The 11322-nt window shown below is 35.0% G+C and overlaps 1 non-coding gene across 1 annotated transcript; it reads left to right on the plus strand.

Moving 5' to 3' along the window:
- The first annotated feature begins 9660 nt into the window (after positions 1–9660).
- Trnad-guc lies at positions 9661–9733 on the plus strand. The gene has a single exon. It is a non-coding gene; the product is annotated as a tRNA-Asp (tRNA).
- The last annotated feature ends 1589 nt before the right edge of the window (positions 9734–11322 follow it).

Here is an 11322-nt window from a genome sequence, read left to right on the forward strand (position 1 = left end):
GCTACCGTTAATAATTTTATATGTAAATACTATCTGTTTTACTTGTTGCGTCGAAGAATGCAGTTGTAAAAAACAAATAAAAAGTTAAAAAAAAATACAAAACAGGATTGTAAAATATATAAACAATTGAAAAATTTAAAACTTTTGTTAGTTATTATTTGGAGATCGTGAGATGCGGTCTGATATGACGTAGGTTTTTAGGAAAACATTTTCTTTATCGTGCAAACGTTTCGATCTTTATTGAGTTCATCTTCAGGGCTCAAAGTGTTTGTTTTCTGTGTAGATGTGTCATTCTTGTCTGTCGTGTTGAGAGTGCCAGTGAGGTATTCACATCATCTACACAGAAAACAAACACTTTGAGCCCTGAAGATGATCTCAATAAAGATCGAAACGTTGGCACGATAAAGAAAATGTTTTTCTAATAACCTACGTCACACCAGACCGCATCTCACGATCTCCAAATAATTATTGGCTAACGGTTACTAAACACCACACACTTCGTATAGTCATACAATTTTTATAATGATAAATATTTAAACGGAACAAGAGATAATATTAACGTCTAATTTGATTAAAAGGGAATCTGTTTCTCACGTTATTATGCTATATTTGGGAAAGGCGCATGGAGATATGCATATCCCATGAGTCTGACCCCCGTGTCCAGAGATAACTGGAGTATTAATTCCAACATAGCTGAGTTAATTATAACCCAGGAATAGAGTATTGATAATCTGGCTAATCCTACGTTGTTCAGGATGATAGGAGACATGTTTAAAAGCAGGTTTAGAAGAAAGACTCTTTTATTCATCTCGAAGTTGCAGTATCTCTTCGGAAGTATCGAATAATTCAGGGGGCGATAGGTAGACGGGGAGCAACGCCTACTTGGAGTAATTAACATAATCTGTTGATTCACTCTCCAGATCGGTCTGAAGGGACGCGAGATGTTATCTTTCTTCCTCCGAGCTCCATTTGATCTTATTAACTGGTCCGATACCCTGTCTGATATGCATATGTATACACCGACCTCAGTGGGAGTTTGAAATTGTCCGTAATTGCCTCTCCGGGCTCCTCCCGTTCTTAAAAAGAAAAGCCTCCAGGCGACAACGAATTTGGACTTTTTACAGGAGCACGACTTTAGTGGGAATAATTAACTAAGGAGTGCCCTAGAGGAGAGGGTCGGGACACGAGAGGCTAAAACCAAATTGTATACATTTCGATCGGAAGGGAAACCGAATGATCGGTTGTGGATGAAGTTTCGTCGTCATTACACTCCTGGGAATGCCTTTAAAAACAGTTCAAACTGTTCCGAGTGCACAGTCAAACTTCAGCCTTCATTGAACTCTTACAGGATTCTTCCTTTTTACAAAAAGTACAACTTTATCAAAGATCTGCAGCAGATACTAAGAGGGTTGGGACATATACAAGACAGGCCAGCAGGGGGAAAAGACGGATAAGAAATCGCCTGGCGTAACATCAATCATGTTTGATTCTCTTAGGTCGAGCCATTAGAACCGCAAATTAAAAAACGCTGAAATGAAACGATATTTCATGCTTCACTACATACACAACATGCTCTTAGACATTTACATTCTGTTCTAAATTTTTATGACCACTTGTTTGATTAAATCTGATATAATGTATTTTCATACCTTAATATTAAAATATTGATTCAGATTGTTTTAATCTCTTCAATTATATTAAAAGACGGGAGATTTTGTGATGTTAGTTTTATATTCGAAATTAATAGCAGACTCCATTCTATGTATTATGTATCCATTCTAAGATAGTCACATTTAATCGGTGTACTAATACAAGTGTACCATACATTAAGGATAATATGAAAAAAATTTGTGCTAAATTTGCCATTAAAATTGTAATGAGTGAAAATGTAGTAATAAGAAGAATAGGACAATACAGTGAATTATTATAAACACAAAATAATGAATAACATATTAAGTACTTTAGTGTAAACTAAGTGTAACTCAGGGTTGGGTTTTTGTAGTCGAATTTTCCCAACGTTTAAGTTGTAAGACATTAGGGGTTTTCACGATCTTTATGTTAACCCTGTTAACTCTGTTAAGTCCTGTTAGATCGAGAAAAATGATAACGTATACTTGAAAGAATCGGCTAGTTAACATTGCTCGATCTAACAGGCCAGGGCCAATGCTAGATGTTAGGTCGAAAATATAGTCACATTGCTATCCGTTAGGGCGTAGGTAACCAACATGGCAGCCATGAATTTAACAGCTGTTTTTTGTTTACACGTCCTTTTATTCTAATTAATACACATTAATTAAATCAGACCAATACATTTCTTTTGTTAATTTCTGACCTCTCCTCATTCATGATAGATACATCCCCTATCCTATAAAGTTGTAAGCTGTTAGACGTTAGGGTAAAAGTTAGGTATGTTGGCACGAATTGAAGCGTATTTGTTAGTACTTCTCGAGTGAATAGATAGCATTTTAAATGAAAGAGTTGATTAATTTTCCTTTTTTATTAACTTCTGGCATCTTTCAATTTAACACAAAACAAAACTAAAACAAACAACAACAAGCTTCCAACGACTGTTATAGCTTTATAAAAAAAAGCTTTATAAAAGCTGAAAAAAATAGGTTTATTTTTGGTTTTGCCAATCGCCACGCACAGCATTGCAGAAAAATTAACGTTTAACATGCTAAAAAAAGGGGGCATTCACGATCTTACTGAACATTTCTCTATTCGAGATAACACGAGTTAACATCTTACAAACATCGTGAATACCCCTATTATATATTCTTTATTTTTACAAGTCGAGAGGTAAAGTATTATTACTGGTTCTCTTGCTTCTGACTTCTAAATTTGTATATACATGTATACAGACATTAAATAAATAATTTTGAAGTTAATCGTTGTACCAGTGGCGATATAAACGTATTCGCGCAATTAGTGATAATCGTTAGCAATATCAATTCAGGCTGCTTTCACTATCATGGCCTGAGGTCTGCTAATCTGTGGGCCAGTGTGCTATTGCCCACAGTTCTTTGAATTTTGAAGCTGTATTCAGGAAAAAGGTCGTGTTAAATATTTTAAAAACTAGAGGATTTGTTATACAAGAGCACTATTTCAAAACTGATAGAACATTCGTAGCACAGTCTTCGTTCTGTTATCTGGTGAACTAGTGTGCCATCTTATAAATGGTACCGTTGATATGTTTAAAGAAACTGTCGCAAACGTTTTAAATTTTTTTAACGATAAAAAGTTTTGGTAAGGAGTTGAATTTGAAACTAATAGCATACTCCATTAGATATCAGTGTGTTTTGTGTAAAGACTTATCTATTCACGTAAACTTTATTAAAATCGATGTCATTTGTTACCAGCAAATGTGCTATTTCGTTAACTTGTGCAACCCACGTGCTAGTTGTTTATATAGGAATTTTTCACAAAATCCTTAAGAAGGGTGAAACAATTTTCGTTGAGAAAGGAAAGATCCAAAAGAAGGTCAAAGCAAGATAAAATTCAATATCATCAAACGATTCTCATCAGAATATATTAGGCCAGATTAATCGAGAAAAAAATATTATACGCCAGGTTAAGCTTAAGTTTATAATCTACTAACACTAAAAGAATTATCGGGTTGTCCGGAAAATAATGCAGGATTTTGGTATTAAACAAAAAAAAAGAAACTAGTTACTTTAAAGCAATGTTCTTTAATCAAAATAATTTCCCATACTCTCAATACATTTCTCCCAACGTGTTGGTAACTTATTAATTCCGTCTGAGTAGAATTCAGAATTTTTAGAATTGATAAAGTCAATAAATGCATTTTCCAGTTCCGTTTGATTTTTGAATATTATGTGTTGTAAGTAGTGGTCCAGGTGTCTAAAAAAATGGTAGTCAGTAGGCGAGAGGTCCGGAGAGTAGGGTGGGTGAGGCAAAGTTTCATAGCCAAGCTCCAATAATTTTTGTGACGTTACACGTGACACATGTGGTCGAGCGTTGTCATGCAACAAAATGGGCCCTTTCCGATTGACCAAAGAGGGCTTCATTACTGCCAATTTCTGATGCATGGTATTAATTTGGTTACAGTATGATTCAGCATTGATGGTTTCGCCAGGATTTAAGAAGCTGTAGTGTATTAAACCAAATGAAGCCCACCATACCGTAACCATTACCTTTTTTTGATGAGTTGGGGGCTTTGGAAAATGTATTGGAGCTTCTCCTTTGTCGAGCCACTGTCCAGAACGTCTAGTGTTATCGTAGAGAATCCACTTTTCGTCACATGTAACAATTCTGGCCAGAAATGGGTCATTTTTGTTTCGACAAAGAAGTGATGCACAAACATCAAAGCGCTGATTTTTTTGGCGATCGTTTAATGAGTGTGGAACCCAATTTTCGAGTTTTTTCACTTTTCCAATCGCCTTGAGGTGGTCAGCGACGGTCGTTTTACTGACTTTGAGTTGCTCTGCAAGTTCTCGAACAGTTGTTTTGGGGTTTTCTTCCACCACTGATCGCAGAACATCATCATTAAGAGAGGAAGGCCTTCCACGACCTTCTTCATCTTCAAGGCTGAAATCTCCCTCCCGAAATTTTTTAAACCACCTTTGCACAGTGCACTCATTAACACAACCCTCGCCCCAGACTTGGTTAATGTTTCTAGCCGTTTGGGCTCCGCTTCGGCCGAGTTTAAACTCGTAAAAGAAAATCGTACGAAATTCTCGCTTTGACATTATAAGGATGACTGAATTATTTCCAAGTAGCGGAATGCTACAGAGGTAAACAAACAATATCATTTGGAAGAGGATTAATAAGTGTTGACATTCATACAAATGAGTAATCCTGTAAACGTAAACAGAATATTTTATATAGATTTTTTTTAATGAAAACTTAAAATCCTGCATTATTTTCCGGACAACCCAATAGAAAGAAAAACAAGTTAATTTGAGAAAGGTTACCTCAAATCGGTAGTCAAATAGGGTAAAGTTTCATTTTGTTTAACAATCCTATGAATTCAATGAAAAATTTCACCTCGTTTTTGACTGTTAAAAAATCAATAAATCGTAATCAATCCATAAATTCACAGATTCTAATAAAAACCTTTAAGTCCATTCCATTGTTGGACAATTCATAATGTATAGTAAAAAATATCGAATTCCAAAAAATTAAATTAATAGAATTAAAAAGTCAGTTAACAACTTATTACTTCTGAAAATATTTTCCTTTTCCGGTATTTCAATATTAAAAATTTTCCATTTTATTAAAGGAGAAACAAGGCAGTTTTTAAGTGTTCGACCGTATGAGTACTAAACTATTTGCTATACTGCTAATTATATTTCAATTTTACGTTACAAATTCAATTTTACGGCGGTTTCATTAGACAGCAGAATATGATTTTCCAAATGTATGAAAATACTGAACGACCGTTAAGAAAAAAAATAGGTGTAGAAATTAATCAGACTTAAACATATCCATCACCGTATTTCTTTTGTTATTGTCATGATTTTACGAATAAACATTTGGGTCTGTTCAAGTGATTGCGTTTGGAGTCCTTTGACCGTATCTCGTACAAACGTTGCTGTTGATTTCTAGCCGTCGGCACGAAGCGAGACCAGCCGGGCCACGTGAGATCAAAGGGCTGACGGGTTTCGCCAAATTGTGGATAATTTCCCCCGTATAATTGTTGCCCCGGGTGAGATCAGAGACAAACTAGAATTACTAGTTTTTTTAATGTCCTTATTACAGTGACTGGTTTAATTTCGTTATTGGTATCAACAGTCATTCAACCCTGCCACTCATTTAACTATTATTATTATTTTTAACCTAGTGATAGAATGTTTCTAAGCATGTATTATTCAGTAATAAATGTGCTAATTACCGGTGTATTTAATAAACGTTCTGCTAGAGTGACTGCAAACAAATCCATAAGTTTTTTAGATTTTAATTAATTATACCTTTTATCTCAGTTCTTGGTTGAGGTGAAAAAGCTAGTGTCACGAGCGGAATTCGAACCCACGATCCTCGGTTGGATCGACATTACATGATTGTTCCTGATTCATCTGTATTCTGAAAACTTTAATCAAAGTCTGTTCCATTCAACTTACAGTTTTCCCCTCGTTAAAACGGTAGATGCAGTTTCCTACTTTACATATTTCTCAGGCTGAAATAATGTTCGCTAGCAACGACAAAACGAAGATTGAGCTATAATAATATATTGTTATATATATTAACTTATAATAATAAATTTCACAAACAAATATTTTAATCTTGATATCTTTTTGCATAGAAATATTAAATCGTTAAATCCAAGTGGTAGAGCAGCTGGTCGCGGGTTCGAATCTCGCTCGTGACGCTGCCTTTTTCATCTCAACTAAGATCTTCCAAAAAAATTATAAATAATTAAAGTTAACATTATTATTTAGGAAAAAAATTCTTTTACAGAAATAATTATTATACAACAGAATGTATATATGACGAAAGACGTCGAAACATCACAAAAAATAAAAACGAAATTTTTATTTTGGCTTAACAAAACCACACTTAATAAAAATTACTTATTAATGACATAATAAAATACAATAAGTGCGTGTTGTGTTAATTATAATCGCTGGGTACTTGTTTCTCTGTCGGTTTGTAATCAAAAACCAAGATTCTTCGTTTCTATGATATCAAAAATTGAAATTTTCTTGTTTAAAAATGTTTAAAAACTTAAAACAGGAATAAAGTTCAGCCAATGTACAAAGTGTAGTGCGCATATGTTGAAGTAACGTTTCAAAAATAAACGTTTGCCAACTGTATTTTATAACTTTCTATTTAAATTAAGTTTTCGTTGAATTTCGTTCCACTAGATCGGGCTTCCCGAACTGTGGTCCGCAGACCCCCAAGGGATCTCGCGAACTCGCGAAAAATTAATAACTACAAAAATAAACGTACAATGAATAAAAAACTAATAACCACCATTACTGAAAACGAAAGTTTTTTATTTTGCAGCGACAGCCATTGTCTTCTCCACGGACATGATTTATCTATAAAACAAATGCCAGCCTTTTCAGAAAGTTATGGATGAAAAAAATGATTAATTATATCAAGTCGTTGCCAGTAAAGTGAAGACTTTTCACAATACTATGTGACGATATGGGAATCCTTCATCTGGCACTGCTTCTCCATTCAAAAGTTTAGTGGCTGTCTCAAGATTACAGGAATTACGTTCTGCAATATTATCTTGTTCATGGACCACAATGTCAATTACACCAACGTTTTGAATGATTAAAAATGGCAATATATACTGTCGTATTTATAAAATATTTTCATGAAAATGAATGAGATGAATATTTCTTCGCAAGGGAATAGTATCACAACTTTCGATGCTAATGACAAAGTTCGCGCCTTTTGAAAGAAAAATGACGTTTTGCGTTTAATTTTTTGAGAAGGAAGAGGTGGAGTGTGTTTTAAAAGAAAACGAACAGGAACTTGCAAAAGGCACGTTGATTGATGAAGTCTGTGAACATGTTCGAAGTTTGAAGATGTCCTTTGAGCACTATTCCTCAACAGCTCGAGATGCTGCAGGACCATGAATGGGTGGTCAAACCGTTTTCAATATCGACAAAGCCAACCAGTCTATCTTCAAGTGAATACGAATGTTTGATAGACATTACTTCAGAATGACGTGCGATACCAATCGATACAAGTAAAGTATCGAGTATTTTCTTTCGATACCGAGTACTTTTGGTATCGAATATTGTCATTCGATACAAGTACTGTATCGACTACTTTTTGTACTATCGGTAAAAATACTCAAATAGATTTTTCACCGAGTGTTCAAGTAACATTGAATTATTATTTTCCGTTCGAAACTTACCTTTCATAAAAATGCGAGATTTCGAATTGGTGGTTGGTAAGTCTGCTGATAATTCTTTCCAGCATCGCACCTCGCACTTTTAATTTCAGTACTTTTTTATAAAATGTTTTTGTCTTCAAGTACCTAAAAATTGTACCCCTACCTTCTCATAGATATATACCTAATCATTTCTCCTCCCAAAAGTAAGGCATGAGGTTATTTTACAAAGAAAACTGAATCGTCGGCATCTTGTAAATTGAAAAGAAAACATCCGTTGATCAATTTTCTTAAAACTCGATAACGATAAAATTGAAGTATCAATTTTGTTGAAATGTGTTGACAGCTTTTCCTTGTTCTTACCTATGTACCCACTGTATAAAAAATATGAAAAAACTGTAAATTTTTGTTTATTTTAACGCATGAACGTATTTTACCCACAAGTCGATAAGGAATAAGTTGATCAATTATAAATTGAAGTACTCATATGAGTTAGTATTCAGTATCGAATAATTTCTGTCCATACTTGAGGAGTATCGAATATTTCTGTCGATATCAGTATCGAGTACAGGTATCGAATATTTTCTGGTACCGCACGTCACTACTTCAAACTCACCTTGAAATTTACTTTCGAGCCAGATGCCTCCATTTTTGTCTCCGACTGCTCAACAAAAAATTTCAATCGTTCATTGAAAAAGAAATTGGTCCTCTTCCATTTGCCATAACTTACCTACGCAAATCCGGATTTTCTGTCCATACGGCCACCATAACTAAATACCGAAACTCTCTAGATGCTGAATCGGACATCCGTCTTTCAAAAATTAAAACTAATATATCCAAATTGGGCAAGCTAAAACAACCTCGCTCTTCCCATTAATTCATTAATAATTAATGTTCAAATTATGACTTTTGAATTTGGCTCGCGTTTTACATACGTATTGATCCCGTTCCATACAGTTTGAGTTTTGTGTTCCGGATTTAGTATATAAAGTCTATGTCAATCAAATATGTCTTTTCATAGTGATATCCCCCTGATTACCTAATTAGGAATGGACTGGCTAATTTATAAAACTTTTAATTACTATGCACTATAATCATCTAATTTTAAATACTTGAATGAGAGGGGTCCGCCCTAGATTTTGTTCCATGAAAGGGGTCTGCAGGGTAAAAAGTCTGGGAAGTCCTGCGCTAGATTCATCATAAAAATTTACAGTAAAATCTTTCAATAAATTAAGGTTTTTAGTTGAAATAGTGGATCGAGGTCACGATAGCTCAACTGGTAGAGCAGCAGCGTATCTAGCCGAAGATCGTGGGTTCGAATCCCACTCGCGACACTGACTTTTTTATCTCAACTAAAAACCTTAATTAATTGAAGGATATTAATTGGTAAGCGGACGACGAAAACTAGTGAATTTAATAAGATAAAATGAAGTATACCTTCATTAAAAGCTCTCCGTAGCCATTTCATTTGTCGCCGAGGAATTTACAGTAAAATCTTTCAATTAATTAAGGTTTTTAGTTGAGATAGTGGATCGAGGTCACGTTAGCTCAAGTGGTAGAGCAGCGGCGTATCGAGCCGAAGATTGTGGGTTCGAATCCCGCTCGTGACACTGACTTTTTTATCTCGACTAAAAACCTTAATTAATTGAAAGATATTAATTGGTCAAGCGGACCACGAAAACTTGTGAATTTAATAAGATAAAATGAAGTATACCTTTACTAAAAGCTCTCCGTGGCCATTTCATTTGTCGCCGAGAATCAAATAAATTACTCATTTGAAAAATGGCAAAATGGAGGGAAAATTCAAAAGGTGGGGTTGAGATGGGAAGTTAGTGTCTGAGTGGATCGAGGTTACGATAGCTCAAGTGGTAGAGTAGCGGCGTGTCGAGCCGAAGATCGTGGGTTCGAATCCCGCTCGTGACATTGACTTTTTTATCTCAACTAAAACCTTAATTAATTGAAAAATATTAATTGGACAAGCGGACCACGAAAATTAGTGAATTTAATACAGTAAAATGTTGAAAATGCAGAAATTCTTTTTCAGTTGTCTCGATTTTACTAATTCACCTGCATTTATAGCTTATAGGTATCTGCAAATTTATTTTAAAATTCGTAATACATGGAGTATCCACGCGTTTGTTGCAGTAGGTTACAGTGAGAATTATTTTCAGTTTTTACTCATTGGAGAACCATATATATTTATTGGTTTGATTAGTCCTCTATGTATTAAATTGTTGACATCAATAAGCGTTTATGCTGACAGGATTGTCCCAGAGACAGAGACATTTCCCGATAAAACTAATTTTGAAGGATGAATAAAATTATGAAACCGTCCGTGAAAAAATAACCAATCGGATGTAATAAGTATCCGGGAATAAAATACCTACCATTCTCGTGTGGCAATCTTTGAGAAATTGACGGTTTTAAAAGGATTATAATATATAATAACACGGAGTAAGAGGAGATTAGAGAGTAGCGAAGGTGGAGAAGGTACTAATCAAATCGATTGGTTCATTTCGGAAATGTGTAAAGGAGCTTTGGATGCCACAGATACATATCCGGCTCGGACAATAAACGGAACCGAACGATTCGGCCTGTAGGGCATCGCCGTCCGAGATTCGTAGATGTACACCTATACCGCTCCCGGCTCTCGACCTATATCGTGATCGTTTCCAGGCACAGATTATTTATACAGCATTATCTCTTGCGATCCAAATGCAAACGAAGGGATAGTCCATGAATACGATTGTGCTTTCATCCTTTGTCTTCTTTTCTAGGACAAATAAATTCAACATACATAATAAGATTTTATAATTACAAGGACGTGAACGATCGTTGATCTCTTGTTTGCACCTAACGGTATATGACAGAGGACTCGAGGAACGGCTTTGGTTTTCTTTCACGAAATGAATCGACGTTCAGAGCAAGAAATACCGAATAATATATAAAGGGTGTTTATCATCCCGGTTTATCTTCTCGGTAAATAAAACGCATATTGAAATTCTAATAAATAAGTTTGTTTATATAAAAAATTAAAACTCAGCACCTTTAGAGTTTCATGTTTCATGGAGTTGTAGTTCATCAACCACGCACTATCCATCTACTCTGGAAATTCTCATCAATTTGAATACTACTAAACCTAAGAAACTAATTCACTACTTTCGTGGCCCGCTTGACCAGTTAATACATGACAATTAATTAAAGGTTTTAGTTGAGATGAAAAAAAGTTAATGGGGCGAAAGGGATTCGAACTCATAAGGTGGGGTTGAGATGGGGAGTTGATGTTGATGTCGTGGGTTCGAATCCCTCTCGTGCCTTTTTTTCATCTCAACTATAAACGTTAATTAATTGCTAAGAAACTAACTTGCGTTCCTGTCCCATTTCGACTCTTCAGAACACTTCCTATCCTTGAAAAAAAAATTGAGAAGTTGCTTCTACCCCGCATCCATCCTTTGTACATCCTACCATATTACCTCTATCCTATATCAGATACATTTGTACACCAACCCTTA

This window comes from Cimex lectularius, unplaced genomic scaffold (genome assembly GCF_000648675.2).
Source record: "Cimex lectularius strain Harlan isolate CLEC.00 unplaced genomic scaffold, Clec_2.1 scaffold352, whole genome shotgun sequence".
Lineage (NCBI taxonomy): Eukaryota > Metazoa > Arthropoda > Insecta > Hemiptera > Cimicidae > Cimex > Cimex lectularius.